Consider the following 27,208-nt stretch of genomic DNA (forward strand, 5'->3'; position numbering starts at 1 on the left):
ACACACACACACACACACACTGTATGTTATGCTGTGCATGTAGCAGTCAGAAGGCAAATTGTGAGAGTTGTTTCTATCCTTCCACTATGTGGATTCCAGGATTGAATTTAGGTTGTCAGTTTTGGCAGTAAGCATCTTTATCTGCTACACCATGTCAATGGCCAAAATGCATCTTAGATTAAAGTTAGGGAAAGTATTAGATGGTTAGGGAATGAAGAAAAATTCTCACTAGAGGAGATTGTTTGAGGTTGTTGATCGAAGTTAATTATAATAATTGTTAATTATTATAATTATTCTTTCTGGATGTGTGGTTTTTCTTCAGTGCTTTATTGAAGTCAGAGGGAAAGTTTGCAGTTTTGCTAGGAAAATATGAAGGGGAGAGACAAAAGTGAAGTGAGGGACAGGAATAACTATATTGATGAGCTGTGAAATCTGAGTTGGATAAAGAGGGAAATGAAACTGGGGACTGATAGGAAAAGAGTGGAGGGTTTATAATTTCACCTCATTAAAAACAAAGAATGACTTTCGAGAGCTTAGATGAACTCCAAGTGAGTTGGAGGATCAACAATAGAATATCTAATTTGTACAGCCTTAAAACAGTTTAAATTTACATTGTAGCCAAATGGATTGAGCATACACACCTATATCCAGTGATTGTGTGATTTCAAATATGACACATTAAAGTCTTAAAAATCTTCATCTAGGCCAGGCATTGGTAGCGCATGCCTTTAATCCCAGCACTCGGGAGGCAGAGGCAGGCAGATCTCTGTGAGTTCGAGGCCAGCCTGCTCTCCAGAGCGAGTGCCAGGACAGGCTCCAAAGCTACACAGAGATGCCCTGTCTCAAAAAAAACAATAAATAAATAAATAAATGAAATCTTCATCTATTTAATAAATGTATTAACCAAGTTCCTTTTTTTTTTAAACTTGTACTTCCTTTAAATTGGTCACCGGAAAAATAATGCCTTTGATAAATGTCTGTATATATTTGGGATCTTTTTAGGAAGTTTGTGACATAAGGTCTGTCTGTATTTATCATTGTTCTATCCCTGTGAAGAGACGCCATATCCGAGGCAATTCTTATAAAAGAAAGCTCTTCATTGGGATCTTGCTTACAGTTTCCAAGGATTAGTCCATTATGGCTGGAAGAAGGCAGGCATGGCAGTGGAGCAGTGGCTGGTTACATCATGAATCCTAGACAGTAGGCAGAGAGAGAGAGAAACAGAAGCATAGAGAGACATTGGGTCTCACACTCAGTGACAGATCTCCTTCAACAAAGTCACAACTCCTAATCCTTCCCAACAGTCCATCAACTGGGAACTAACATTGAAGTATATGAGCCTATAGGGTCATTCTCATTCGAACCATCATAAGGTCTAAGCTTATTTTCCCTTAAAGCAATTAAAAAACTCATTGTTGGTATACTCTCTTTTTAAAACATTTTGCCAGATTTTTATACCTAGCTAAATGTACAATTATCACAAAGATCCAACAGTACTACTTCTAGATATGTATGCAAGTAAAATGAAAACATAAAGTCACACAGAAGCTTATATGCTCTAGTGCCTTAATTACCTCAAACTGGAAATCATCCAGATGTATTTTTAACTGGTAAGCTAAGAAACTTCAGTACTTCCATGCCATGAAATAATATTTTGCACTTTGTTTTACAGTATGAATGAATGTATTACACTAAGTAAAAGAGGCTAAACTCATAAAGCTATGCATAGTTTATTCCACTAGAACATTTTTGTAGATTTATTTATTTACCTATTTTTGCTTTTTTGAGACAGGGTTTCTCTGTGTAACAGTCCTAGAACTCACTTTGTAGACCAGTCTGGCCTCAAACTCACAGAGATTCATCTGCCTCTGTCTCTTTAAGTACTAGGATTAAAGGTGTGTGCCACCACTGCTTGGCTTAGATGTATTTATTTTTATTTGTGTATGCGTGCGTGCGTGTGTGTAGGTATCTACAGAGACCAGAAGAGAGGGTATCAATACCAATTCCCTGGAGCTGGAGTTAACAGATAGCTGTGAGCTTTCTGACTTGGGTGCTGGGATCCAAACTTGGGTCCTCTAGAAGGACCTCTAGACCATTAAGCCCCGACCACTAAGCCATCTTTCTGGTCCCCCTTTATGTTTTTTTGTTTTTTTTTGTTTTTGTTTTTGTTTTGAGACAGGGTTTCTCTGTGTATCTTTGGAGCCTATCCTGGCAGTCGCTCTGGAGACCAGGCTGGCCTCAAACTCACAAAGATCCACCTGCCTCTGCCTCCCGAGTGCTGGGATTAAAGGTGTGCACCACCAACGCCCGGCCCCCCTTTATGTTTTAAAGCAAGTAAAACTGCAGGGACAGAAATCTAGTGGTTTCCAGGTGTTGAAGGAGGGTTTGATTGCACTGGGCCTTGGAGAGAACTTTTTGAATAGTCTATCCTGATTGCTATAAAAGCTACATATACACTGAAAAAGTTGGGTTTTAATATATATTAGTTATATTTCAAAGTTATAGCACATAAAGTATTTTGGAGCTGGGTGTGGTGGCATACATCTGTAATTTCAGTGTTTGGGAGGCAGAGACAGGAAATTCACCTTAAGTTCAAGGCCAGCTTGGGCTGCATAATATCTTGTAGACCAGCCAGGGTTTCATAGAGATCTTCTTTCAAAAGGAAGAAGAAATTATTTCAACAATTTTGCAGAAGCATATCTCAAACTCTGTTTTTAGATTCAGCTTATGTCACTTGTGGGAGGAGAATGTGCTATAGAGGCATCGTTAGCACTGGAAAAAAAATCATTGGAGTTCTTGAGATGTTATGCAAATGTTACATTCATAGCAGGTCTTTAAAAGAGTGGGTGTGTTGGCTCAAGCTTTAATTCCAGCCAGCAGATATAGATAGATCTTTCTGAGTTCAAGGCCAGCCAGAACTACATGGTGAGACCCTGTTTTTGTTTTGTTGTTGTTTTGTTTTTTTAAAGATTGCAGTGTTAGGTCTCGGAGAAGAAAAAAAAAAGATTACAGTGTTAGAAGAGACTAAGAGACTTTTTCTTTTTAAGATTTTATTTATTTATTATGTATACAACATTCTGCTTCCATGTATATCTGCACACCAGAAGAGGGCACCAGATTTCATAACGGATGGTTGTGAGCCACCATGTGGTTTCTGGGAATTGAACTCAGGACCTTTGGAACAGCAGTCAGTGCCCTTAACCTCTGAGCCACCTCTCCAGCTCCAACTAAGAGACCTTTTAGTAGTAGTCTTATTTATAGATTTAGAGCCTGGACCCAGGTAGATTACCTAAAGTTGAATGGCTAATTAGTGGCAGATCATAGGTTATGGAATAGTAATTTGGTGTTTATTTGACTAAAGTATACATTTGGAACTCATTTCTATTTATTCTCTGTGGAGACTATTTTTAAATTTTTTAGAGCCTTTTAGTTGTGTCATCCTAAAAGTGGAAATCCCTCCTTTCCTAATGGTGGGAAAGTCTTGTGTCTGGATGTAAGGAGGGTAAATTGGAGTGACCTCATGTCACTTGAACTTGCTTAGAGCCAGCAAATTAAGATACTTATTTAGCTGAGTAAAATTTGGATTTTTTAAAGTTATCAATACTACCATTAAAAATAGGTGGTTTATTTTATTTTTAATTTTATTTCATTTAAAGGTTTATTGGCAGAATAGAGAGAATTTAAGTTTGCTGGGTTCTTTGTAGCTACCTTTAGTGATGGAACTTCATAAATACTGAGAAAGGAGATGGAGCATGGAGTAGTCTTAGAGTTAGGAAATGCAGAATGGTATATGGGTCAGGATACAACAGCCTGAGTTAGGTCTTCTGTTGTGAGATTCACAATTCATTGTCCTCTGGGTGCTCTTGTTGTGTAGCAGTTTTACAGTTGCCTCTGAACCCTGAGTCTAGAACCAACTTTAGACTTCCTTCCCTGCAGAGATATTGATGATGATGTAGCTACTGCCATTAGTTACAGAGCCAGAGGGTGACTGGGTTTTCCCCCCTTGATTAGGAAGATTTATCCAAGTTCTCCAGGGACTTCTGGGAGTTCTTTTATTGTTTTTCTTAGCATCTATTTTATGTGAGTGTGGGCATAGGTGCAGGTGCTCACTTCTCCACACGAGTGGAGGGGCAGAGGAAAACATTTTTGCTTTTCACCGTGGGGGTCCAGGTTGTTACGATTGGCAGCAAGTGTTCTTACCCACAGAGCCATCTTTCTGTGTCCTTCCCAAGTTACTTCTTTTAAGCCACAGCTCTAGGCAATGTTGATATTTTTGTTTGTTTGTTTTGGTTTTTAAGATCATGTCTCCCCAGTCTAGACACAGTTGTGTGCCATTATATCCTGTTCCTTACTCTTTTATAAGGTGTCCTACCCCAGTCTCTGTAGATTTCTCTCTCTTATATGGAGCCAAACTCCCACTGCCACGGCCTGTTTCTTGCCCTGTGGGCTCCTGGCTTCAGCCCTGCTTTCTCTTTATATCCGTCCCCCCCCCACACACACACACAATCCGAAAGGTACTTACATGATGTTTTGAGCCAGCTGTGCCTTATTTATTTGATACTTTTTTGTTTGTTTCTTTATTTGGATTCAGGGTTTCACTCTGGTTGTCCAGGAACTTGCTCTGTAGACCAGGCGAGCCTCAAACTCGCTTCAAACTCAGAGATCTGCCTACCTCTGCCTTCTGAGTGCTGGGATTAAAGGTGTATACCACCCAGTGCCTGGTTTATGTGATATATTTTTATTTTATTTGGGAAATTTTACTATGCAATCTTGACTGGAAACCTCTATAGTCTTTAAAATCTACATCTGTAAAATTAGAAGTATAATTTTATAATTATAAAATTATGAACATAAATATATATCTTAGTATTATGAACATAAATATATAAATTCTTACAGCAGTGCCTGTTGTATAGTAGGTGCTATACATCTATATTTATATATCTACATATTTATGTTATTTATCTATATAGCTCTTACATTTTCAAGTGGGTTCTATTGTTCCTTATTGGTTTTCTGTTTAGACGGCTGTATAGTAACTCCAAAATACTTGTTCATTGATCATCACTATTTCTGCCAGCTGTTTTGAGAATTATGACATGTTTTGACACATTTGGGTTGAGACAGTTAAATTTAATTTTAGTTTATTCGGATTAAAGGTGTGCGCCAACGCCCATCTACCCTAGCAATTTCAAATTAGAGGTTTGTCATGGTAAATTGAAAATTTAAAGAACATAACTACCAACTTGCTTTATTCTTTGTTTTAACAGTAATACTTAAAGAAATACATAATTGATATTCTTAAAGCTCTATAACATATCTTTCCATTGAAATAACTGAAATTCGTATGTGCAGTTGTCATAGAAAAATCATTATAAAAGTTACAATAGAGTGAATTAGGAGAAAGGCAAAGTGTTCATGAAGCAGTATTGAACGTGGTAATTAGGGCATGGGTATGGGCTTAGGCGACCATGATTGTTATTGAGGAACAAAAAGGAAGGATGAAAACTTCAGCCATGAATTCAGAAGCTTTTACTTTATGTTGAGATAGGGATGATTTGAGACCTAAAACTCTTATGCTTCCCAGACGATCCTCCCACCTCTGAGTTAACCAAGGGCTTGGGTATAGGCATGCTCAACAGTGCCTGGAATGAAAAGTTTTTTACATTATCAGATATATCAATTAAATTACTTATTCTTTTTTCCTAAATGTTCTGAGTTGAATGAGGAGAGACTAATATTTAAGCTATTATTTAGTACTATGTTTTTGGAAAAACTGAATGTATTATTCTGCCCATTAGAGAGGTGTCTATGATTGAGCTTGCAGATAAATTATCCTACTTCCTTATTCCTTCAGCTGAAATAATAGGACATAGCATTTCCCTTTTCCTACTACAGCAAGCCCAGAGTGTGCCCTTGGTGTTATTTTTGTTTTATGCTGTAAGCCGATGTGTGCATATAAATGCTTGGAACCATGAGGGTGTTTGAATCAAGTCAGAGACACAGCACAATACTTTTTAGAAGGTGAAGTTAATCTGCTAGTTATGAATAAAAGCTAATTCAGTATGCTACCCTATCATATATTTGTTCTTAGAGAAAAGTCAACTTCAAATAAATGTTTCTCAGAGGGTGAGTGACTGCATAAGATTAGAGGCACTTTGGGAGCTAGAGAGTTGGCTTAGCAGTTTAGAACACTGGCTGCTCTTCTAGAGGACTTAGAGTTGATTCCCAGCATCCATATTGTGGCAAACATCTTTAACTCCAGGAGACCTGACAACTTCTTAGGGCCTCCTTGGACACCCATGTGGTGCACATATATATATGTAGGCAAAACACCCATGCATGTAAATTTTTAAAAAAGTAGATAGTGTGTGTGTGTGTGTGTGTGTGTGTGTGTGTGTGTGTGTGTGTGTGTAAAAGGGTAAAGGTACTTTGATTAAGCTGAGGTTTTATAGAATTCTTTTTGTTTTTCCACTCTCTCCCATTCCTCCTTCCTTTGATCACCCCCCCCCCTTTAAAGCAGTTTTGCATGCTTACATAATAGGAGATTAACTATTCTGGGCTAAACTCCTACAATGAACCCCACAGACTGGGCTAAACAAAGTGAGTAACTTTATAGTTATGGTGCACATGTAGAGGTTTCAAATACATGGGTCTTTGGGGCCATTCCTATCCAAACCACTACACCTTTTCTCTGTGACAGTGTTCTGTGACTTTGACCCTTTGGAGATTACATTTCATATAGGAACATGAAAACAGTATTGATATTTGTCTTGTAAGATTGCTTTAAGTATTAAAAGTAAACAAAAATGCTTGTGTAAACTATTAGCAGCCTTTGAATTTTACTGTTTTTAGTTTACATATATGCATTTTAGCAAAAATTAGCAGTGTTGTCAAAGATTTCCACTGACTGGATAAAAAGACTGTTAACGTTTGATGTGCTATTTTCTTTTAAAATTCATTTATTATGAGGTGTTGTACATGCTTGTGTGTGCGCACATATGTGTGTGGCTGCACATGTGTGCTTCTTTCTGCATGTGGAAGATGGGTTCATGATGTGTGTGTCTTCCTTAGTCACTCTTGTATTTTGAGACAAGGTCTTTTGCTGACCCTGGAGCTTATCAATTTGGCAAAACTAGCTGGTTAACAAGCTCCAGGGGTCATCTTGTCTCCATTACAGCCAGCATTTGGGTTACAGACCTTTCCCTCCATCCCAACTTTTTAAAATAGGTGTGGTGGGAATCCAAACTCATGCTTGCATCACAAGCATGGTGCTCAGTGAGCCATCTCTCTAACCCCTGATATATTGTTTTCATCCAGGGTGAATATCCTTAAGTTTTTAATCCACTTGAATAATATCTTTATTCTTGCTAAAGTTAAAAATTTGTAAGATTTTTGTTTTTTGAGACAAGGTTTCTCTGTGTAGCCCTGGCTGTCCTGGATCTCACTCTGTAGACCAGGATGGCCTCAGACTCATAGATTTGCTTGCCTCTGCTTCCTGAATGCTGGGATTAAAGGTGTGCGCCACCACCCAGCAGGTAAGATTTTTATTATCACATTTAGTTTCATAGTGTCATGAAAATAAACATAGTCTAGAGGCCACAGTAAGACTTCAGTTTTCCCAAGGCCTTTATTTTTTGTTTTATTTTTGTTAAAGTTATTGTTTTGTTAGGGTCTCTCAATGTAGCCCAGGCTGACTTTGACTTGTGATTTTCATGCCTCTACTGCCCATGTTTTGTGATTATATTGTATGTCTGGCATGGGCCTAGTTCATAATGTGGACAGTACTGCTAGTATTAGACTTCTAAGGGAATGATTTTTGCTGCTGTAATGATTAGGATAGCTGTGGTATTAGGGTACAGCTTTGGTGTTCAGTGAGCAGGAAGGAACCAGAAACTTGACACCACATAACATACGATGCAGCTATGTATGATTTCTCTCAGACATTCTTGCAGGCCTTCTTGTAGGTGGAAAACCTGTTTGTACTCACTCGATCATGATCTCAATTTTGTTTTATATTTAAACACAAAGGGATTTTTAAAAAGATTTTATTTATTATGTATACAACATTCTGCTTCCCTGTATATCTGCACACCAGAAGAGGGCACCAGATCTCATAACGGATGGTTGTGAGCCACCATGTGGTTGCTGGGAATTGAACTCAGGGCCTCTGGAAGAGCAGTCAGTGCTCTGTTAACCTCTGAGCCATCTCTCCAGCCCACAAAGGGATTTTTTTTTAAACGTGGTTTTAACAACAGTGAATTTTCTGAGAATGGCACTACTGAGTAAACTGAGGACAGACCATACTTTGTTTTGTTCAGGGCTTTACAAGAATTGTTTGCTTCTTAGGAAATCTTTCTCTTAGTGACCTTGCTCTGTTTGTCTCATTCAACTCATTTGTCTTACTCTTCAGTTTTAGCTATCATATTCATGGCAATTTAATATATAAGTACAAGTGTTTATTGCCTTAATAATACGGCACTGGATGGCTATACCTGAGCACTTACATATTAAAATTATTGAGGTGGAGATATATGATATTAGACATTAGATCATTGTTTTGCAGTGATTTGCATGTCTCCCAAGTTCATGATCTTTGGGGCTCCTGCTGCAGCCTCTGTAGTAAGTACCTGAGGACCACTGGTGCTTTATGTTAATCTTTATGTACTTTATGTTAATCTTTAAAAATTGAGGATAGGGGGATGGAGAGATTGCTTATCAGTTAAGAGCACATACTGCTTTTGCAGAGGATCCAAGTTCAGTTCCCAGCACCATGTCAAGTAGCTCACAGCCACAAGTAACTCCAGCTCCAGGGACATTCCATGCCTCTGGCTTCTTTGACCACCTGTACTCAACACTCACATACCCACACAGAGGCATACACAATACAAGTAAAAATAAAACTTCAGCCTGGTGGTAGTGGTACATGCCTTTAATCCCAGCATTCAGGAGGCAGAGGCAGAGGCAGGTGGATCTCTGAGTTTGAGGCCAACCTGATCTGCAGAGTGAGTTCCAGGACAGCCAGGGCTACACAGAGAAACCCTGTCTCAAAAAAACAAAATAAATAAATAAATAAATAAATAAATAAACAAAACTTAAGAAAATTGAAGGTAGGTGGGTTTTCTGCTTGTATAGTATTTCTGCTTTATGCCTTTGGTAGGAGAAACATGTACTAAACAGTGTTTTCATAGACATAGGGCAGTCCAGGTTACCTTTTGAGAAAGAAATAAGAGGTTCTTCTGCATTAATAGGTAACTGTCCCCTTTTCTCCTTTTTCTCTTTTTTTCTCTATTTCTCTTTTTTTTTTCTTGTTATAAAGTGTTTACTGTATTGATAAAATAGGACATAGCATACAGAAATAATGAAGCATATAATAAAACTTCATACTATATATGAACCGATTTGTTGTCCAGCTTAAGAAACAACAATGCCAGTAAAGTTGGTATATTTCTCCCAATTTCCATTCAGCTTAGCCACTAGAGGTAGAACTATTTAGAATTGTATTCTGATTTTTGTTTATCAACCCCTTCCTTTTATTTCAGAACTTTATATTTAATTTTGTTGTTTTAAAAAAATATTTATGTTTAAATGTAAGTGTATCTGTGCCTATATGTATGCCTGTGCACTGGAGTGAAGGTGACTGGAGGCCAGAAGATCCTTGGAGCTGGAGTTACAGATGGTTGTGTGCCTTCATATATCGCTGTTAAGAACTGGACATGAGCCCTCTGCAAAAGCAGTTCATACTTGTAAACACTGAGCTGTCTCTCCAGCCTCCAGTTTTGCTGTTTTTACAATTATAATATGGAACCATATTATATATACTCATATATTTTTGTTTGCTTTGCTTTTAAGATTCATCTACAATGGGCTAGAAGTGTAGCTCTACTCGGAGAATGCTTGCCTAGCATGCTTGAAACTCTGGGTTCAATCTCTAATACTACTACACTGGGTACAGTAGTAAGACCTCTATAATCTCAGCACTCAAAAGGAAGAGGCAGGAGGATCAGGAGTTCAAGCTACATAGAAAATTTGAGGACATCCTGGGCCACATGAGACTGTTTCAAAACATGTTTTTAAATCTATATTCATATATGTAACTGTAGTTCATTTTTTCAGAGATGTATTGTCTAACTACTTCAATTTATTCTCCTAAAGGTGGATTTTTTTTTTCTTATTTGGTTGCTATTACATATTTTTGTTACGTATTCAGCTGCACGTAGACAAGAATTTTTCTTCTACAGTGAATTAAAAAACTTTTTTTGAGATAAGAACTGTATATATAGTACTAGGTTATCCTCAGACTTGTGACCTTCTTGCCTTGGCTTTCAATCTGAAGTGCTGGGATTGCAGGTCTACACCATTACACTATGTTGAATTATAAATGTTTTTGACTGACTTCTTTACTCATTGAGTTAAAACAAGTTGTAAATCATTATTCATCATGCATATGGAATGCATTTTTTTATGACTCCTCTCCTTAATGCTTATGATCTAAATTTCTTTTTAAAGATTTCACAGTTGATTTTACCAGTTGAAGATAGATGTCCTGATAGTCTTTGGAGAGAGGATGTGTTGAGTTGGCATTCTTTTGCTGCACAGGTTGTTAGAGGACAGCATCCCAGGAAATTTATGCCTAACTAACCTGGAGCACTGCTCCCATGCCTAGAAACTTGAAGTTCTTCGGCCCAGTTGAGTTTCAGCTAGGACTGACTATATTTGGATTTAGCTCATAAGTATCTCCCTTTATTTGATGAAGTGAATTCCTGAGATATGCCCTAAGTAGTTAGGGTAATACCAGAGTCACACCATTCTTTGAGGCTGCAAGGGGCAAGATAGCATTGTTTTTATGGGGGTGGGTGTGTGTGTGTATGGGTATGTGTGTGGGGGGGTGTGTGGGTGTGAGTGGCATTCCTCAGGCAGGCCAGCTGTCCAGAGAACTTCAGTGATCCTTCCTGATGACTCCTCCCCAGCACTGGGATTACAAGCATAGAGCTCTGGCCCAGTCTTTTGTTTGTTTGGTGTTTTTTTTTTTTTTTTTTTTTTTTTTTTTCTTGGGTTCTGGGGATCAAACTCTGGTCCTTGTGTTTGCCCAGCTCTCCTCTCTTTGAGACAGATTCTTAGTACTAGTTTGGATTATCCTTCCTCATCGTTGGACACACTTGTGGAGGTCAAAGGACAGTATGTTCCAATTTCATTTCTGTTCCTATGATAAGATAACCTGACCAAAAAAAAAAAAAAAAAAAAAACCCAAAACAAAAAAACTTAAAGGGTTTGTTTCAACTTACAATTCCAGTTTACAGCCCATCATAGCAAGGGAAGCCAAGCCTGCAGAAATTAAAACAGCTGGTCACATCCACATTCAAGCATGAAGCAAAATGGATGACATGCTTGAGACAAGGTGTCCCGTATAACAGCCCTGGCTGTCCTGGAACTCATTCTGTAGACCAGGCTGGCCTCAAACTCAAGAGATCCACCTTTTGCTGCTTCCCAAGTGCTAGGATTGAAGGTATTTGTCACCAACACTGGCCCTTATACTTTAGGAGTAATCCATGCTCATATTTTGTTTTACATAAAACCCCTAGCCTATTGTAATCCTAAAATGTCAGATAGATCATCCACACGTGTGTCTGTGTATTTGCATGTGTGTGCATAACCATGCATGTGAACATGTGTGTGTTTGAGATAGGGATTCACTCGGAGGCTGGCCTCAAGCTTTTGGTCCTCCTCCTCCTTGAGTTGCCCATGTTCTGGGATTACAGCCATGTTTCAGTATGCCTGGCTTTCACTCATAAGTTCTGTCTACTTAAGCAGTGTTTAGGTAGCTAGTTCCAAGACAGTAAAGAGGCTTCATTTATTTCGCTGTTACAGAAGCAGAAGGAAAATGTCTTAGAAGAATGTGAGATTTATCTTAGAACTCTAAATGTCTACTTTTGGTATTAAGTTTGATCAAATTCTAACAAGTACTGTGGTTTCTTAAACATCTGAAAAGCAATTGTCATACCTATTGTCATTTCTCTGTGTTTGTTACTATATTTGGTCTCTTTTATAATGAAATCATTAAAATTGAAAGTAAAGTATCAGAAACATTACTGTCTGTTCAAGAATTAGGCCAGTGCAGAAATGAACTGAAACAGATTGTTGTCTAAAACTAATTTGCAAATAAATTCCGGAAGTTGTTTTGGTAGTGGAATGAAATTCAGCTGTTGTTATTCTTTTTTTTTTTTTTTAAATAAATAACGTTGTCTAAGAGTAGATGGCTGTGCAAAACAGGTTGTTAATGCTATTCAGCTTTTAACTCTACTTCATTTTTCCTTTAAGGCCATTTAAGTGCTCCCTATGTACCTCCCCAAAAGTCAAAGTAATAAAAGACAGCTGGGATGCAGCTCAATGATAGACCCTAGATTCAGTTCTTACTACCCAAAAGGGGTGGGGAGTGGAAAAAGAAAGAAAATTACAAAATACCCAACATCATCATCATTAGTCATACTTTGCAGTGCTGGGGATTGAACCCAGGGCTTTATACATGTACATGCTAGATAAATAAAACTGGGTTACTTTGTGTGTCAGCTTAGTGTTTAATGCCACATTAAAAGGTCTTTGAGGGCACTGTGTATTTATGTTTAAATCATATAATAAAAATCTCTATGTTCTGTTAAAATTATTTGTAGCAAATGTTTCTAGTTTTGGTAAAATCTGAGTTTTTTGTTTTGTTTTGTTTTTTCTTAGAGTTTCTCTGTAGCTTTGGAGGCTGTCCTGGAACTAGCTCAGTAGACCAGGCTGGACTTGAGTTCACAGAGATCCTCCTGCCTCTGCCTCCCACATGCTGGGATCAAAGGCATGAACCACCACCATCCAGCAAAAATCTGAGTTTTATAAACAAAATTAATTTAAAGAAAAAAAAAAGACTTTACATTCAGGTATTCTCATGTTTTATTTTATTATATTTTTTAAAGATCAAACAACTATTTTTTTATTGAAAATAAATTTTTTTCATATAATATGTTGATTACAATTTCCCCTTTTCCAACTCCTCTCAGATCCTTCCCATCAACCTACTATCACTAGAAAAAAAATGAACATCTAGAAAAAAATATCAAAAATGTCTCAGCCCCACTGTTTAGTAGTTTTGTGATCTTGGAAGTTTCTAAACTCACTGTACTTCAATTTTCCTAGTTGCAAGTGAGCCATCAGAATTAAATGACAATGCATAGAAATTGTCCAGGAGAAACTGTCAGCTAGTACCTAGTAAATGTTAGCTGCTGCCATCCTTTTTAGTCAGAAACAACACCATTATATCATTTATGGTGAATTTGTATTGCTTCTTAAATCAGTCATATTTTGATTCCAATATGATATATGAGACTGCACACTAAAAATTACTGTTGGGTAAAAGCCCTAAGAATGCTTATTTTCAGATTCTGTCCCATCTAGTATTTTGCCAGAGTTGTTTGAGAATAGAGAACCTTAGTTCACAAAATCTCCCCGTTAGATTGGCCCTGTAGGCAAGCCTGTGCACAGTTCATTTCTTCATTAATGATTGATATGGGAGGTCTAGACCACTAAAGGTGGTGCCACCCCTAGGCCAGTGGTCCTTCATTGTGTAAGACACCAGGCTGAACAAGCTAAGGGAAGCAAGCCAGTAAATAGTATTCCTTGCTTCAGCTCCTGTCTCCAGGTTCCTGCCTTGAGTTCCTGCCCTGACTTCCCTAGATGGTAGACTACAAGCTGAAAGATGAGAAAAACCTTTTCCTCCCCAAGTTGCTTTTTGGTCATGGTGTTTGATGACAACAGTAGAAACTCAAAGATAGAAATCATAGCTTTGTTTTGTTTTGTTTTGAGACAAGGTCTCAAATAGCCTAGGCTGGCTTTGAATTCACTGCAGTTGAGGATGACTTTGAACTCCTGATTCTCCTGCCTCCATCTCCATTGTGCTAGGATTAAAGGCATGCATCACTTGGTATTTTGAAACAGGTTCTTACTCTGTAGCTCAGGCTGGCTTGGAGTATACTGTGAAGTCCAAACTGGCTATCTCCCAGTACCTGGGTGTGGTATCTCAAGCCTATAATCCCAGCAGTGGAGGCTTATAGCTGTTTTGACTCTGTCACAACATTAAAAACAAAAAACAAAAAAATTACTTTGTTGTCTCTCATACTATAATGAAAGAACTTAACCTGGAAAACTAGGAAAGGCCATCTCATATTAAGCACAGTTGATAACTTTATACATATTGTCTTGTCATACCTGGCTCCTCTTTAGGTGTATTTCTGGATTTTAGGGATTGCTAATTTAATCTTCTTTTTTAAAGACAGAACTGTGCCTAGGAGTGTATCCAGGCTCTTAAAACAGTGTAGAATGGCAACTGAGTCTAGACCCAGACCCCACCCCCCTCCCCAAATTGTAATCCTATCTCCTCAGTTTCCACTGAAGGAGAATTTGTGCTCTAAAGAATCAGGCAGAGAAAATCCGTGACTTAATCAGGATCAGTCATAGCTCATAAGAAAGTAGAGATGGGGCCGGGCGGTGGTGGTGCACACCTTTCATCCTGGCACTCGGGAGTCAGAGGCAGGTGGATCTCTGTGAGTTTGAGACCAGCCTGGTCTACAATAGCTATTTCCAGGACAGCCTCCAAAGTCACAGAGAAACCCTGTCTTCAAAACAAAACAAAACAAAACAAAAACACACACACACAAAAAAAAAACAAGAAATGAAAGATGGGGCTAGGTAAGATAGGCATACCTGTAATCCTAGCACTTGTAAGTTTTAGCCTGGCCTGGGTTCATAGGGAGGCCACCTTAAAGAAAAAAAAGTGAAGCTGGAACTTGAATCTACAGCATCCACCTCTCTTAGCATGATCTGATTCCCATTTTTAGTGAAACTTGTTTCTGTGTAACTTAAGAGACTGTTAGTTTTCTTTCAACCTATACATTTTATTGATTGATTGATTGACTGATTGTGCACACACACACACACACACACACACACACACACACACACACACACACACGATAGGGATGCATGTCACAGTGTGCAAGTGGAAGATAATGGAAAACTCTGTGGCGAATTGGTTTCTCTGGTTCTGCTGTGGATTCTAGGGATTAAAATCAGTCACCAGGCTTGCACTTTTTCCACTAAGCCATCTTGCCAGCTGCCTTTTCAATTTATGGAGGTAGGTTATAAGGGATTGAAATTGAAAAGAGCTACTTATATTTAGAATTTCCTTTCCTTGCAGTTTGCAGATTTTGGAGCCTAAGGAACATTTTCCAGGGGAGACTGCCAGTACAAGCTACTTTGGCACCCAAGATCTTGATACAAAGCCGCAGACTGGAATACTGGTGGGCCACAGTCCTCAGAACCCTCCTTAAGACAGGTAGGTGAAAGACAGTGGGGAATGGAAACTTGGGTTCTTGACTACTGGAAAACTCCTTCCTTCCTGTTTTTTCTAAATTCTAGTTTATGTGTATGGGTATTTGCCTGCATGTATGTCTATGTACCATGTGCATGCCTGATGCCTGAGGAAGCCAGAAGAGTGCAATGGATCTCCTGGAATTGGAGTTACAGATTATTTTGAACCACAATGTGGGTGCTGGGAATCGTACCTGGGTCTGGAAGAGAAGCCAGTGCTCTCAGAGGTCGGGCCATCTCTCCAGCACTCTTCCTGGTTTTTAGATTAACTAGTTAACTGTTTTTACATTTTTTACCTTTTTTTCTTGGTAAAAACAAAGCATCTAAATCTTAGATAGTGGGTAATATACTTTTTGCATTATAAAATATTTGTCAAGATTTTTAAAGGCCGGGCAGTGGTGGCCCACACCTTTAATCCCAGCACTTGGGAGGTAGAGACAGGCAGATCTATGTGAGTTCAAGACCAGCTTGGTCTCCAGAGACAGTTCCAGGACAGCCTCCAAAGCTACAGAGAAACCCTGTCTCAAAACCAAAAAAATATATATATATTAGTGGTAAAACTTAGGGCAATTTTGTTTCTGTTTTGCATTTTCAAATGTGTTTATGAACTTGTTTGACAGTTATTGAGTTCATTACAAATAAATGTTGATTTAGTAGTGTTTGAAGCATCTATCTATCTATCTATCTATCTATCTATCTATCTATCAATCATCTATCTATTTTGTTTGGAGATAGGGTCTTACTCTGTAGCCCTGGCTGGTCTACAACTCACTATGGAGTCCATGCTGGCTTTAGACTCACAGCATTCCACTTGTCTCTGCCTCTTGAGTGCTGGGATAAAAGGTGCAATTCACCACACCTAGCAGGCGTGTTTATTTTGCTTACATATCTGCAATTTGATTAAGATTCTTGACGGGTTTGCTTGTCTTCATTAACATGGTATGAAGTGGGATTGCTGGGAGTGTGACTCAGTGGCTAAGAACTGGAGTCATTTGAATGCTTGCTCACTCCTGTGTCTGGTGGTGAATGCTGACTTGGCTGAGTCCTCAGCCTGGGCTGCTAGCCAGAACACCTACACTACACTTCTCCTTGTGACTGCTTGGCTTACTTGCAGCATGGTTACTAGATTCAAGAAAGAACATCCCAAGAGAGGAGGGTGAAGGCACATGATTTGCTTGACTTAGCTTGGAAGTCACATAGTATTATTTCATTCTGTTTTTTGAAAAGTTATAAAAGTCTGTGTAGATTAGGAGAATTGGGAAGTGGACATAAACTCCACCCCTTGAAGGCAGGCCTATCAGTATCACACTGTAAGAACATTTCATAGGGAGTCAGCTGCCCTTGCCATTTTTCAGAGACATGATTTGTCACAGTTTATATTTTTAAATTGTGTGCGTACGTGCGTGCGTGCGTGCGTGCGTGCGTGTGTTGTGTACAAGTGCCACAGCATGTATGGAGGGCTACATACAGAAACCTTGTTTTGAAAAACCAACCAAACAAAAAAACAAATAAAACCCCACAATGGGAAAGCTTGGGGCCTCAGATTTAGACAAAAGATTCATAGGTAACTAGGGACACTGAGACTGGGAGTAATTGTCTTTCTCAGGGAAGAGCCCTCACAATACCCAGGGTCCTGAGATCATACAAGCAACAGTATGCATGCTGAACAGGTTGTATTTAGGAATGCATACACGTGCACACACACACATGAATTAACGTGTGTATATATACATCAAAGAGGTCATATATTTGAGAGTGACCTAAGGGGAGAAGTGATGTATTTATAATATCAAATTTTTTTAAATTAAAAAAAAACTAAAAAGTTTATTTTTAAAAACCAAAGGGGAAATATATAATATATGAAAAAGATGAGTGTTCAGAAAAATTTTGAGTTCTTGTCTAAAGTTATTAGGGCTCTCAAGAGGAATAAAATTCAAATATACATAATCATACATATATGATTTATAAAAGAATTTTATTAGATTGTCTTGCATAGTTGAAGTCTGTCTAGCAGTTCAACAGTAGCCATATGCATGCTTAGGAAGACAGAATCCAGGTAGCTTCTCAGACTAAGAAGTTGGAAGAAAGAGCAAGGGGGATCAGTGATGCAAGCCAAAGTCGGAGGCTGAAGGCCTGACAGTCCCCTGCAGTGTGGTGATATTTTGTTTATGATGTAACAAACAAACTTGCCTGAAGATCAGAATGCTAGGCTAGCCACAGCTATAGAGGCCAGGCAGTGGTGGTACACATCTTTAATCCTAGCAGCCATACTAGTTAGTCATAGAGGCCAGGTGGTGGTGGTGGTGGTGGTGGTGGTGGTGGTGGTGGTGGTACACAACTTTAATCACAGCACTTGAGAGACAGAGGATCTCTCTTAATTCAGGGCCATCCTGAGCTATAGGAAAATGATCCAGTCTAAAAGAGAAACAGCTCACACGAAGGTGATCTCAACATTTGGGATCCCATGACTTTAATCCCAGCACTAGAGAGGAATATAAGGCAGGAGACAGTGCATGCAGTCTCAGGTAGTCTGACGGTTTGGTAGAGAGCAGTGTAGTTTGGAGATGGTAATCCGAGGACAAGATTGTCTTTTTGGTTTGAGCATTGGTAGAAGTGAGAACTCTCTAGTGGCTGGCCATTTTGCTTCTCTGATCTTTAGCTTTAACCCCAAGATCTGTTTCTGGGTTTTTATTATTAATTAAGACCAATTAGAATTCATGCTACACAGCAGTTACTGCTGTGAGTCTGTATTGAAGGGCCAAAGAATTAGAGTCTGATGTCCAGGCAAGGGCAACAGCAGTAGACCATTCACTCAGGAAGAATGGAGCTTGCACACACTGCCTGGCTTCCTTCCACCTTTTGTTCCATCTTGCCGCCCCACCCCCCAGCCTGTTAGAAGTGCCACCTGTATTGAGAGCAGGGTTTTTTTCTCCTTCATTGCTGCTCTGTGTGTCAGTCATCTCTAGAAATGCTCTCACAGACATACTTAGAAGCATGCTTTGCTAGATGTTTTAGGTATTTCTCCATCTAATTAAGTTGACAGTCAAAATTAATTATGGAAGTGCAAGTTTTCTTCCCCAAATACCTGATAGTCTTCTGTCCTTTGCTTGTTTCCTTAAAATGCCAGTGATTGAAACTGGGCTGAGTTCTCAGCAGATTCTCAGCAGAATCTTTTTGGGTCAGTAAATACTAAAAAAAGTTAATAAGAAAAAGGTTTGTAGGTTGTTTGTTTTTCCCTTATGTCTATAATTCCAGCCCGTGGTCATCCACTTCTGTATAATGAGTTCGAGACCAGCCTGGTTGTCAGTCACTCTTAGATGACTCTAGCTTGAGTCTAGTTGACATGAAACTAGTCAGCACTTTGTTGTATGCACCCTTTTTAATCTGCAAATTGCTTCCTAAAACTTTCTTCACCAATTTTCTCTTGTGTTTTCTCATTGTAGGTCTGAATAAGAGCAGTGAGCACTAACCATGCCATAGCCTAAGTGCTGTGCTCATGAAATGTCTTCTGCCAAAGAAGTTAGTTCAATACTTTAAAATGCAAGTTTTCAGAAAATGAGCACAATGCATCAAGGTTTTTCAGAGTGTCATATGAATGGGTCAGTTGGGCCAGGTTGCTACTGTCTGTTTCTCTGAGCATTCATCTGTCTGTCTGTCTGTCTGTCTATCTATCTATCTATCTATCTCTGAGCATTCTTACCTTCCTAAGCTCCTACCAAAATGGCCTGTTAAGCTGTACTTAAGGTATTCAAGGGCTTTCAGACAATAGTTCCAAACTCTTCTCACACAAGAGCCATACGATCAGACTTAGTGCAGCAGTGACCCCACTTCTGGTTCTAGTTTTCTGTGTGTTACCTTTCTAATTACTACTGTAATTATGATAAAATGCCCAATTTAAAGGAGAAAGGGTTTACTTTGGTTCACGGTTTGAGAACACGTCTATTCACGGTGGGGAAGTCATGGCTGCAGGAGCTTGTGGCACCTGGTCACTGAGTATCTCCAATCAGGAAGCAGAAAACAGTGAGTGCTCATGTCAGCAGCTTTCTTCTTTGGTTCTCTCACATTCAGAGTGACTCTTCCTGCCTCAGTTGGCTGATCTAGGTCACCCCTCAGCCATGCAAGGAGGCTTGTTTCTTTGATGATTTTAGAGAGTCAAGTTGACAGTTGGTATTGGCTGTTACATGAGACAGTGTCACAGTGGTTGTGCATGGTGCCACATGTTTGCTGACTTGGAAGTAAACAAAAGAGGAAGAGGAAGGAGCTCGTGTCCCTATCCTCTTAAATGATCAGAAGATTTCTCATTAGGTCTCATCTCTAAAAGTCCTATAACTTCAGTTGTAGAGCATTTGCCTAGCATGTACTAGACACTGGGTTCCAAACTATCAAATTAAAAAAAAAAATTGGAACAAGCTTTTAACACATAAACCTTTGAGAAACATTTGAGATCTAGACTATAGTAACCAGATGCCTGTATGGGAGCACAGTTGGCCCTGCTTGGCAATCACTGGTCTACATTTAAGCACAGTAAGTACACTTAGGTTCTGTAGCTTTTGTTGCATTAAAGCTTAGTGGCTGCTAGCTCATAATTGGTGGTAGTTCATAATGAGTGGTCTAGCATTTGCTGAGAATATTCTGATCTCTGATCTGCTGGTAGTTTGAGTCCAGATGAAATAAAATAAAGTTCATATGCTTATTGTTTGATAGATTTTTTTTTTGATTAGTGTACATGTAAAGAAATACTTTCTTCTTTCCCTACGGGTCCTCCAACAGGATAGTTCATTTGCTTGATGGTTTGAGTTCTGTAAGTAGCTGGTGAGAACAAATCCTGTTGTTGAAATGCTTTTCAAGTCTCAGCTGTGTCACATTTTCTAATGTTTCATTGGCCATATCAAATCAATATAACCAACCGAAAATTCTCAAGGAGTAGGAATAGATTCCATCTCTTGATGTGAGGAATAGTAAAGCCACATTGTAAGTTACAGATAAAGAATACCAGGAAATACTGCCACCAGTTTTGCACACAATTTACTGTTTTGTTTTTTTCCTTTGCCTTATAACCCTTTCATTCCAATTATTCCACATATTTTTTTCTTGTGATTTCATTGTTACTTGAAATAATCCATGGTTATTTAATTTTACTTCATGTTTCTTCTTTGTAGTACTTTTTTATTTCTTTCCTGTTCCCATGCTTCCGTCTGGAATTTTCTTAATAGACAACTTTTTATTTTTCATTAATTATTTTATGTTTTTTGTTTGTTTGTTTGGTTGGTTGGTTGGTTGGTTGGGTTTTTTTTAGATGGTTTCTCTGTGTAACAGTCCTGGCTGTTCTGGAACTCACTGGGTAGACCAGGCTGGCCTTGAACTCACAGAGATCCACCTGCTTCTGCCTCCCAAGTGCTGGGATTAAAGGCATGAGCCACCACTGCCTAGCTTGTTTTTGTTGTTGTTGTTGTTATTGTGTTTGTTTTTATAGATTCCAATTCTCTGGTAAATTTTATCACCTCTTTTCCTAAACATACTAATCATAGTTATTTTCAAGTCTATACTTGGTAATTGCTATGTTTAGATCCTTTTGTTGTTGTTCTTTGCTTTTGTTTTTCTGTTGTCTGCTTTTTCTCTTGACTTTCAGCCATTTGGTCCTCTCTTGTTACCTTTCTTAGTAATTTTTAAAGTGAATGTCAAAACTTGTGCATAAGGGATGGTAGATGCTCTTGATGATATGGCTCATTAAAGAGGATTTAATTTTCTTCTGACGGTAGTTAAAAGCAGAAGCAAGTGACCTTGATCCGAAGGCTTGAGCCTTTGTTTTAGGTTTCTTAAGACCTGGTTTAAATCCAATTTCCATTTACTTCAAGTGTTGCTCTTCAGAGGTATCAAATGGAATCCTGGGGTGTTTGCCAGGACCTTTCTTTTTGGCAGATCTTGACTCTTAATTTTTTTCTCTCTTATTCAATCTGAAGGTCCTACTTATTTACTTAATTAATTTATTATTTTTATACTTTAAGAGAGGCAGTTTTCTTAATTCTTGGCCTCTTGCCTCATCCAGGTCAGGATTTACCAAATTACTCTGAGGACAGAAGCAATACTGGATGTCTAGAGTTATTTTTCTGTGATTGCTTTTTCCCTGGAGTTTTTAGCCACTGTCAACTTGACTCACAAACTAGAATTATCTGGAAGTAGGGAAACAGATAATGACACCATTAAGAACTGGCTGTAAGGCATTTTCTTAATTTGTGATTGACGGGGGAGGGCCCAGCCCATTTGGGTGGTTCCATCCCTGGGCTAGTGGTCCTAGGTTCCATATGAAAGCAGGCTGAGCAAGCCAGTAAGCAGCACCCCTCCATAGCCTCTGTATTAGCTCCTGTATCCAGGATCCTGCCCAGTTTGAATTCCTGTCCAGACTTCTTTCAATAATGAACAGTGCTATGGAAGTGTAAGCTGAATAAACCCTTTCCTTCCCAACTTGCTTTTTGGTATTGGTGTTTTGTTGAATAGAAACCATAACAAAGACAGCCCTACATCCTGCCTGTTTCAGTAGCTCTGAACTCTGATTTCTGTCTCTGCAGCTGCCTTACACTTACAGAAGCTCTTACCCACAATTGGTCTTTCAGAAAAGGTAGTGGAAAACGCCAGACTTACCTCTACATTTTGTTTTTCTCTAATATGCTTCATAATTTGTTTGGCTGGCCCTTTTCCCCTACAACTCTAATGGTCCAGCATATTTTTGTGAGAAGGTAGCTTTTTGCTATGTAGGAATATAGGAACCAGAGATAACATAGTAAGAATTACCAGACTCTCAGAGATTTCAATATAGTACAGCTCTCAAAAGGTATAATTATTTTAGAGAAGTTTCAAGTTTCTGAAAAGTTAATAGTACTCTTATTTGGCCCACATGCCATTTTCCCCTTGTGGTTTGATGAAAATGGCCCCATAGGCTCATATATTTGAATGCTTAGTCACGGGTCAGTGGGACTATTTGGGAAGGACTAGAAGATGTGGCTCTATTGGAGGTGTATCCCTAGGGGTGTATTCGAGGTTTCAAAAGCCAGGCCCATTGTCTCTTTCTCTCTGCCTGTGGACAAGGATGTAAACTCTATGATTTTCTGTCCATTAGTACCACCATGCCCAACTGTTACTTATTTTTAAAAAGACAGAAATTAGTTCTGATTATTTAAAGAAAATCAAGTATTGTAGGAATGACTAATATAGAAAAACTCCAAATTAGTAATATAAGAACAGAAGGATCTAAATTTTTTGTTTATTGTTCTGTTGTTGCCTCAAGGACCTTGTTGTATTCTATATTAATTTGTCCCAAGTATTTGTAAAATAGGTATTTTGAGGATTTTCTTAACATTTCTTGTTTAATATGCTTTCTTCAAAATAATACTTTGTAAAAACTGGATAGCTTTTGTTTTACACAAATACTTCTATAAATCTATTTTTAAAATTTTAAGCCAAGGTATGGTGATACATCCTAGTAACCCCTGAACCCAGGAGGATTGTAGTTATGAGGGCATCATGGGCTACATTCAAAACCCTGCCCCCAAAACAAGTAAGATACAAATGTTGATACTTCCTGAAGAATTAAGATTATGAAGACAGCAGTAGTGACAGTTTATCTTTTTATCTGTAAAATGCCAGGAAGGATTCAACATGATAGGCAGTTGTAATGAGAAATCCAGAATAGAACTATTTGTCAAATGTTTGAGAGTTTACCATGTACAAAACTGGTTTGTGTTAGCAGGAGGAATAAAAATGAATGAGGTATGTTCTCTTCAAGCAGGTAGTTGAGACAGTGCTTACAACAGAAAAAACGTTAAGTATCATAGATAAGATATAGTTAGTCGTAGCAGATAGAGGAAGAGGTAGCATTTAAGTATAAACTTGAACAAGAAGGAATGCTTGAGTGTGTTACATTTGACAAAGAAGGACATCCAGGCAGAGGAAACGACATGGGTGAAGGAAAAGAACTGTAATATAGCTTCACCTTGAGGAGGGAGGAGGAAAAGAAGGGAACTAATTCTTCTGTTCAGCACATATACTATGCCAAATACTGTACATTCATTTTCTTAAACATTACAACCTGATCATTTTTTTTGTGGGGGAAGGAGATTGAGACAGAATCTCACTAGTTAGCTTTGATCAGTCTGGAGCTCACTGTATAGGCCAGGCTGGCTTATTTTACAGAGATCTGTCTATCTCTGCCTGCTGAGTCCTGGGATGAATTTTTTTTTTTTAAGCAAGTGAAAATGAATTACAGACTTTGTACTATTTTATCCCTAAATATAGCGATTAAAGGGGTGTACCACCATGCCTAGCACAACTTTATAATCTTTATTTTTTTTATATTAAGGACTTGAAATTCTAAGTAAGTTGTCTGATGTTTGCTACCGTTGACATTGGAATTCAAATTCAGATTTGTTCTAAGATTGTGCTTTCAGCTTTTCAGGATTTGATTTTTAAAAACTTAAAGCCATGGGATCTTGATTGTCAGTTTGACTGGATTGAAAGTCCCCCTAGAGGAGGACCCATTTCGGGATGTTTCCATGAGAGGGTTGCCAGATTAACTGAGGAGGGAAGACCATCTTCTATGAGTCTTACACTTTTATACTAAGAAACTGGAAAGACTAATAGGCACATTTTCTACCATCAGAGCATCCATATTCATCTCTCTCTTTTTCCTGTGACTAGACACATTAGGCTTCCCTCCCACAATGGCTATACCCTCAAACTGTGAGCCAAAATAAACCTTCCTTAAGTTACTTTTGTTGGGTGTTTTGTCAGAACAATGAGAGAATAAATTAACACAAAAATTGGTATCAAGGAGTGGGCTCCTATGATAAACCTCATAGGAGGCTTTGTAAGCTTTTATATCATTTGCAGGAGGAATGTAGAAGAACTCCAAGCTAGAATGTTGTAAGCAGAGCTTACTGGGCTATTCTCATGGGAATATTCAAGAGAAATATGGACAGTGGAGGCATAGCTCATAAAGGCTTTTTTAAAAACATGGTTTCTAAAGCCTGTTATTTCAAATGTATTTCTGTTAGTTTTTCAAGTTTCTTAATATAAAATTTTAAGGTAGTTTGAGGTAAATGGGAATTTAACAATATGGTTATACATATATATATATATGTCATTTTTATTCCATTTTCCTCATAGTTAATAGTAACCAACAGTCAATAAGCACCTTGTTGACAAAAGGATAATGTTTTTATTTAATTTATTTTTGTATTCAAAAGTTAGGGTTGTCTGAGTTACATTTTTCAATGTTTTATTTTTCAAGAAACCTTTCTTCCTTTTTCTCTAACTCAGTAATCTGACCTTCCTTTTAAAGCAGGTAGCAATTTGTTGGTTTTTTTTTTTTTTGTAAATGCATTTTAATGTCATATAGGTTTATATTTTTATGTGTTTTCTGGATTGTGAGAACTTAGAGATTGGAGATGATATCACTGTTCTTCTGTACTCCGAGACTGAATATTGCAGTTATGTTGTACATAGTAGATGTTCCATAACTATTTGAACTGAATTGTTCTTAGTCTTGAAAACTATTTTATAGCTTAATTTGCATGCATAATAGATCTCCTAAACCAGAGAACCTCAATATACAGATTTCCGTTTTGGTGCTGGCAAGATGATTCAGTAGTTGAAGACACCTGTCGAACAAACCTGGCAAACCAAGTTCAATCACTGGAACCCACATAAAGGTGGAAGGAAGGAGAGGACTGATTCCATAAAGTTGTCCCTTGACTTCCACACATGGTTTGGCTCATGTGCTCACACATCTTATATAAACACACTCACTAATAATTAATAAAATATTTTTAAAGTAACAGAACAGATTCCCTGGGGCTAGAGAGATGGTTTGGTGGCCAAGAGTACTGCCTGCTCTTATAGAGGACCCGGGTTTGGCTCACAACCACCCATACCTCCAGTTCCAGGAGGTCTGATGCCTCTTCTGACCTCCACAAGCACCAGGCACGCATGTGCTGCACGTGCAGACATGCAGGTAAAACGCTCATCACATAAATAAATAAATGAATCTGAACCAAATATTACAAAATATTTCCTTTCTACTATGTTTCATTTGTGAAAGTCGAATCCCAGTACTTAACTATAATTCTATAATATTTATCCTTTACCAGCCATGCATTTTGGGGGAAGGGGCACTGAAAGAAATATACCCAACAGAAAATCAAATTATAAATGACTTTAACACATAACAGAGCTTCTGTTTGCTACCAAAAAAAAAAAAATGGATCTTTGTTGCCTTAGTTGACACAATAAAGGGGAAAATGGGTAAGGCTTTAGGACTAATCATGGAGATCCCTGTCATTGTTTTCTTCCGTAAAAGTTCCTTCCTGACAGTGGATTTTTGTGTCAAAATCCATTTTGACACAGACCTTCCTTCCTCTTTTGTGTCGCTTGATCTCTTGAGCTTTCCATTTCTGTTTTATTGCAGGATCCAGTGGTTGGGCTTGGGTGTGTATCTCAGTGGTAGACTAGCATATGTCTGCAAGGCCCTGAGTTTGTCACTAATGTTGCAGAAACATAAACAGTAGAAATTTGAGTCATTTATCTCTAGGCATTTGGCTTGTATTTGTGGGATTATTTGTTGTGTTTCTCATCCGTGTGTTGATCTTGGGGCTGCTAGTGACTTGGAATGATAATCTTTATTTTCTCATTACAGTAGAGCCGTTTTCTGACAAAAATTGAAAACCTTTTTAGTTTTGTATTTATGTCACTAAGAACAATTGTATAAGATATTTATTATTCTCATTTTGCAGATGAGGAAACTGACACTTGGTGAAGTTACGAAATTTGTCCAAAGTCACACAGCTTGTAAAAGGCACAACCAAGATTCAAAGCCAGGTCTGTCCAACTTCAAAACTACTAATCAAGGCTAAGACACTTTGAAATAGCTGTGATGTACCAACCTATGATTAGTTATATTGGTATTAATATTGCTTAAGTGTTCCTTAACTCCTTTGGATAATTTTTAATGGTGATATTTTCCTAAATTTCCTAAATTTTTAATTTTTCTTTTAAGTATTGTGAGAAGCAATACAACATAGTAACTAAGGGCTTGGGATTTGAAGACAGATAACATGGGTAGAGATTTTTAAGTTTCTGTGCTTACATGATGACATTGAGAAGCTTACTTAACTCCTTATATGTGAGTTTCCCTTTCTGTAAAATACTGATACGTGCTGTTATTCACCTGATGGGATTGCTGTGAATACTAGGTAATTTAATACATGTAAGATACTTTTCTGCTTGTCTACATTTGTCTTACTATATGCCTGGCACATAGTATCATAAATGTCAACTAGGTATTTTCATCTTTTAGCAGCTAGTGAATTATCTAATAGGAAGTAGCAAAGCTTAGGCTACAGTATACTTAAACATTAAACTTGAATAAATTAGACCTAGAGGAAAGTCACTAATTTGATCAAATTCAGATCTGTTATGAAGCGTGTTGAGTTCACAACAGTGTTATTGAATGGTGATTTTCTTTTTCTCCTGTCTCTACTTTTCCTCCCAGTTTACCTTTCTTCCTCCTTCCTCACAAACTTTAACATCTCTGGAACTAGCAAGCATCTCTCATTTATTTTTGATGATTTTTCATAGTTAATGAACATTTATCAACACTTTCAGCAGCATTTTTCTTCAGTGAAATATAAAATAATGGTACATTTTTGTAGTTGATAGTATCTAGTGTTACTGGTTTATTGAGTCAGAGCCAAATTTTCTGTCTCAGGATCAAGAAGAATAAAGAAGAGGACAATACAAGAAGGGCAGGCAGGCA

General features: G+C 38.1%; 1 protein-coding gene across 6 annotated transcripts in view; it reads left to right on the forward strand.

The window, feature by feature from the left end:
* The window catches only part of Numb (NUMB endocytic adaptor protein), a 104,245-nt gene that overhangs the window by 13,866 nt on the left and 63,171 nt on the right, over positions 1-27,208 (forward strand). For 5 of the 6 annotated variants that reach the window (XM_027418454.2, XM_027418458.2, XM_027418457.2 and 2 more), the window contains exons 2-3: positions 15,230-15,367; positions 26,187-26,271. The gene's annotated coding sequence lies outside the window, so the exon portion shown is untranslated. The remainder of the gene's footprint in view (positions 1-15,229; positions 15,368-26,186; positions 26,272-27,208) is intronic. The other variant, XM_027418456.2, reaches the window with a different exon arrangement.

The sequence above is a fragment of the Cricetulus griseus genome, chromosome 5 (assembly GCF_003668045.3).
Source record: "Cricetulus griseus strain 17A/GY chromosome 5, alternate assembly CriGri-PICRH-1.0, whole genome shotgun sequence".
NCBI lineage: Eukaryota > Metazoa > Chordata > Mammalia > Rodentia > Cricetidae > Cricetulus > Cricetulus griseus.